We start from the raw sequence: 6,000 nt of genomic DNA, 5'->3' as shown, positions 1-6,000 counted from the left end.
AATTCCGTTTGTGCCGTCAGGAAAAGATGTTAAGGGTTCAGTACATGAGTGCGACGACCTCCCATACCACTGTGCCGGCCAGGTCTCTGTGGCGCAATTGGTTAGCGCGTTCGGCTGTTAACCGAAAGGATGGTGGTTCGAGCCCACCCAGGGACGTTTGTTTGCTTTAAAACACAGATTGAGTTAAAGCACCAAACCTCTACACAACCATGTTTGAGCAATACTTGCCAAATTGTTAGAAAAAATCAGCTTGCCACGTGGATGTTTCTCTTCTGCTTTATAATGTAACTTTCAATGAGCCTTTTTATTCATATTGCTAAATCTACTGTGTAATTGTGGCGTATCCTGTCTGCGTTTTTGCACTTGTCACGTCGGAATTTGGCCATTGTGGAACAAGAAGTTATTTTTGTTTCTTTTCTATGTTTGGTCAAAGAAGTTTGACTTGGATGAGTAGTATTTGACACTGACAAATTCTCCATCACACAAAACCTTTAGATTTGACTAGTTCAAGGTCTATGGAATTCCGTTTGTGCCGTCAGGAAAAGATGTTAAGGGTTCAGTACATGAGTGCGACGACCTCCCAAACCACAGTGCTGGCCAAGTCTCTGTGGCGCAATTGGTTAGCGCGTTCGGCTGTTAACCGAAAGGATGGTGGTTCGAGCCCACCCAGGGACGTTTGTTTGCTTTAAAACACAGATTGAGTTAAAGCACCAAACCTCTACACAACCATGTTTGAGCAATACTTGCCAAATTGTTAGAATAAATCAGCTTGCCACGTGTCCTGTATTTGACCTCTTTCAAAGATCCAAATAAACAATATTGATAACAGCTGTCAATGAACAATTATACCTAAAATTGAAGGCAGTTATAAGACTGACCGGTGATGAAAATGACTGTTTTCCAGATTTAAGCGCAACCCATTTGCGATATTTTCAACTTTTATCTTAGTTGATGGCTAAGAAGTGGTCCTGGATTTCATTACGTTTGGAAACTCAAAGTTTCCGCAGCATTCTAACATTTTTCTGCTGTTTGCATAGCTTTGAACTTCATTTCTGCTGAAAGTTTAGTGCTGTGTGAGCAAGGTTGCCAATACTTTCCAAGGGATGTGTTCAGGAGAGTCACCACTGTGTAGTAATTGACCAATATTGTCACACACAAAGTAGGATGGTTGGTATGGATGTTTCTCTTCTGCTTTATAATGTAACTTTCAATGAGCCTTTTTATTCATATTGCTAAATCTACTGTGTAATTGTGGCGTATCCTGTCTGCGTTTTTGCACACAAAACCTTTAGATTTGACTAGTTCAAGGTCTATGGAATTCCGTTTGTGCCGTCAGGAAAAGATGTTAAGGGTTCAGTACATGAGTGCGACGACCTCCCTAACCACTGTGCTGGCCAAGTCTCTGTGGCGCAATTGGTTAGCGCGTTCGGCTGTTAACCGAAAGGATGGTGGTTCGAGCCCACCCAGGGACGTTTGTTTGCTTTAAAACACAGATTGAGTTAAAGCACCAAACCTCTACACAACCATGTTTGAGCAATACTTGCCAAATTGTTAGAAAAAATCTGCTTGCCACGTGGATGTTTCTCTTCTGCTTTATAATGTAACTTTCAATGAGCCTTTTTATTCATATTGCTAAATCTACTGTGTAATTGTGGCGTATCCTGTCTGCGTTTTTGCACTTGTCACGTCGGAATTTGGCCATTGTGGAACAAGAAGTTATTTTTGTTTCTTTTCTATGTTTGGTCAAAGAAGTTTGACTTGGATGAGTAGTATTTGACACTGACAAATTCTCCATCACACAAAACCTTTAGATTTGACTAGTTCAAGGTCTATGGAATTCCGTTTGTGCCGTCAGGAAAAGATGTTAAGGGTTCAGTACATGAGTGCGACGACCTCCCATACCACTGTGCCGGCCAAGTCTCTGTGGCGCAATTGGTTAGCGCGTTCGGCTGTTAACCGAAAGGATGGTGGTTCGAGCCCACCCAGGGACGTTTGTTTGCTTTAAAACACAGATTGAGTTAAAGCACCAAACCTCTACACAACCATGTTTGAGCAATACTTGCCAAATTGTTAGAAAAAATCAGCTTGCCACGTGGATATTTCTCTTCTGCTTGCTTTAAAATGTAACTTTCAATGAGCCTTTTTATTCATATTGCTAAATCTACTGTGTAATTGTGGCGTATCCTGTCTGCGTTTTTGCACTTGTCACGTCGGAATTTGGCCATTGTGGAACAAGAAGTTATTTTTGTTTCTTTTCTATGTTTGGTCAAAGAAGTTTGACTTGGATGAGTAGTATTTGACACTGACAAATTCTCCATCACACAAAACCTTTAGATTTGACTAGTTCAAGGTCTATGGAATTCCGTTTGTGCCGTCAGGAAAAGATGTTAAGGGTTCAGTACATGAGTGCGACGACCTCCCATACCACTGTGCCGGCCAGGTCTCTGTGGCGCAATTGGTTAGCGCGTTCGGCTGTTAACCGAAAGGATGGTGGTTCGAGCCCACCCAGGGACGTTTGTTTGCTTTAAAGGTATACTATGCAACTGGGGTTGATTTTCCAGCGAGGCTCCCCCCAGAGGGCGAAAGTAAAAGTGAACTGTCGTAAAGATGCTCAGCTGTTCTGGTTTCTCCGTGAAGCCAGACGTGGTTGTTGAGCTTAGCAGACAGGCGAACGCAACGAAAAGTGGAAAAAATGGCAGTACAAACAATGACTAACACAGTGAAGGTATGAACATCAAGCTTCCCGCAGCGCTATCTTGGCGAGGCAGCCGCCGTCGCCGCCTCGCCAGTTTTATTATTATTATTATTATTATTATTATTATTATTTTATTTTTTTTTTTATGTTGGCGAGACGCTACCGCCGCCGCCTCGCCAAGGCGCAGCTGCCTCGCCGCGGCCGCCGCGGTAGCTTCTCGCCAACATAAAAAAAAAATATATAATAATAATAATAATAATAATAATAATAATAATAATAAAACTCGATATGCTTGCATGTTTATTTGACGTTAACACGCGGTTCTTTGTTGTTGCTTTCGCGCGTGCATATAGTGAATGGCAGGGCAAAAATACATGGAGTTCTCGCCGTAAAGCGAGACTTCTCTGTGTGCGGGCCGTGAGCTCTTGCAATTGCAAGTGCGGTATTTCCCCCACAGACCCCCAGTGCGGCCGAGAAAACCTTTGTTTGACCTGAAATGACTCATTTAATCATCCAAAACGGTATGGAACACATTAATTAACTGAAAAATGTTGCATAGTATGCCTTTAAAACACAGATTGAGTTAAAGCACCAAACCTCTACACAACCATGTTTGAGCAATACTTGCCAAATTGTTAGAAAAAATCAGCTTGCCACGTGTCCTGTATTTGACCTCTTTCAAAGATCCAAATAAACAATATTGATAACAGCTGTCAATGAACAATTATACCTAAAATTGAAGGCAGTTATAAGACTGACCGGTGATGAAAATGACTGTTTTCCAGATTTAAGCGCAACCCATTTGCGATATTTTCAACTTTTATCTTAGTTGATGGCTAAGAAGTGGTCCTGGATTTCATTACGTTTGGAAACTCAAAGTTTCCGCAGCATTCTAACATTTTTCTGCTGTTTGCATAGCTTTGAACTGCATTTCTGCTGAAAGTTTAGTGCTGTGTGAGCAAGGTTGCCAATACTTTCCAAGGGATGTGTTCAGGAGAGTCACCACTGTGTAGTAATTGACCAATATTGTCACACACAAAGTAGGATGGTTGGTATGGATGTTTCTCTTCTGCTTTATAATGTAACTTTCAATGAGCCTTTTTATTCATATTGCTAAATCTACTGTGTAATTGTGGCGTATCCTGTCTGCGTTTTTGCACTTGTCACGTCGGAATTTGGCCGTTGTGGAACAAGAAGTTATTTTTGTTTCTTTTCTATGTTTGGTCAAAGAAGTTTGACTTGGATGAGTAGTATTTGACACTGACAAAAGGTTGCCAATACTTTCCAAGGGATGTGTTCAGGAGAGTCACCACTGTGTAGTAATTGACCAATATTGTCACACACAAAGTAGGATGGTTGGTATGGATGTTTCTCTTCTGCTTTATAATGTAACTTTCAATGAGCCTTTTTATTCATATTGCTAAATCTACTGTGTAATTGTGGCGTATCCTGTCTGCGTTTTTGCACACAAAACCTTTAGATTTGACTAGTTAAAGGTCTATGGAATTCCGTTTGTGCCGTCAGGAAAAGATGTTAAGGGTTCAGTACATGAGTGCGACGACCTCCCATACCACTGTGCCGGCCAAGTCTCTGTGGCGCAATTGGTTAGCGCGTTCGGCTGTTAACCGAAAGGATGGTGGTTCGAGCCCACCCAGGGACGTTTGTTTGCTTTAAAACACAGATTGAGTTAAAGCACCAAACCTCTACACAACCATGTTTGAGCAATACTTGCCAAATTGTTAGAAAAAATCAGCTTGCCACGTGTCCTGTATTTGACCTCTTTCAAAGATCCAAATAAACAATATTGATAACAGCTGTCAATGAACAATTATACCTAAAATTGAAGGCAGTTATAAGACTGACCGGTGATGAAAATGACTGTTTTCCAGATTTAAGCGCAACCCATTTGCGATATTTTCAACTTTTATCTTAGTTGATGGCTAAGAAGTGGTCCTGGATTTCATTACGTTTGGAAACTCAAAGTTTCCGCAGCATTCTAACATTTTTCTGCTGTTTGCATAGCTTTGAACTGCATTTCTGCTGAAAGTTTAGTGCTGTGTGAGCAAGGTTGCCAATACTTTCCAAGGGATGTGTTCAGGAGAGTCACCACTGTGTAGTAATTGACCAATATTGTCACACACAAAGTAGGATGGTTGGTATGGATGTTTCTCTTCTGCTTTATAATGTAACTTTCAATGAGCCTTTTTATTCATATTGCTAAATCTACTGTGTAATTGTGGCGTATCCTGTCTGCGTTTTTGCACTTGTCACGTCGGAATTTGGCCGTTGTGGAACAAGAAGTTATTTTTGTTTCTTTTCTATGTTTGGTCAAAGAAGTTTGACTTGGATGAGTAGTATTTGACACTGACAAAAGGTTGCCAATACTTTCCAAGGGATGTGTTCAGGAGAGTCACCACTGTGTAGTAATTGACCAATATTGTCACACACAAAGTAGGATGGTTGGTATGGATGTTTCTCTTCTGCTTTATAATGTAACTTTCAATGAGCCTTTTTATTCATATTGCTAAATCTACTGTGTAATTGTGGCGTATCCTGTCTGCGTTTTTGCACACAAAACCTTTAGATTTGACTAGTTCAAGGTCTATGGAATTCCGTTTGTGCCGTCAGGAAAAGATGTTAAGGGTTCAGTACATGAGTGCGACGACCTCCCATACCACTGTGCCGGCCAAGTCTCTGTGGCGCAATTGGTTAGCGCGTTCGGCTGTTAACCGAAAGGATGGTGGTTCGAGCCCACCCAGGGACGTTTGTTTGCTTTAAAACACAGATTGAGTTAAAGCACCAAACCTCTACACAACCATGTTTGAGCAATACTTGCCAAATTGTTAGAAAAAATCAGCTTGCCACGTGTCCTGTATTTGACCTCTTTCAAAGATCCAAATAAACAATATTGATAACAGCTGTCAATGAACAATTATACCTAAAATTGAAGGCAGTTATAAGACTGACCGGTGATGAAAATGACTGTTTTCCAGATTTAAGCGCAACCCATTTGCGATATTTTCAACTTTTATCTTAGTTGATGGCTAAGAAGTGGTCCTGGATTTCATTACGTTTGGAAACTCAAAGTTTCCGCAGCATTCTAACATTTTTCTGCTGTTTGCATAGCTTTGAACTGCATTTCTGCTGAAAGTTTAGTGCTGTGTTAGCAAGGTTGCCAATACTTTCCAAGGGATGTGTTCAGGAGAGTCACCACTGTGTAGTAATTGACCAATATTGTCACACACAAAGTAGGATGGTTGGTATGGATGTTTCTCTTCTGCTTTATAATGTAACTTTCAATGAGC

The sequence above is a fragment of the Fundulus heteroclitus genome, unplaced genomic scaffold (genome assembly GCF_011125445.2).
Source record: "Fundulus heteroclitus isolate FHET01 unplaced genomic scaffold, MU-UCD_Fhet_4.1 scaffold_329, whole genome shotgun sequence".
In the NCBI taxonomy this organism is placed as follows: domain Eukaryota; kingdom Metazoa; phylum Chordata; class Actinopteri; order Cyprinodontiformes; family Fundulidae; genus Fundulus; species Fundulus heteroclitus.
The sequence above is the reverse complement of the archived record's forward strand: the minus strand, read 5'-3'. Positions refer to the sequence as shown.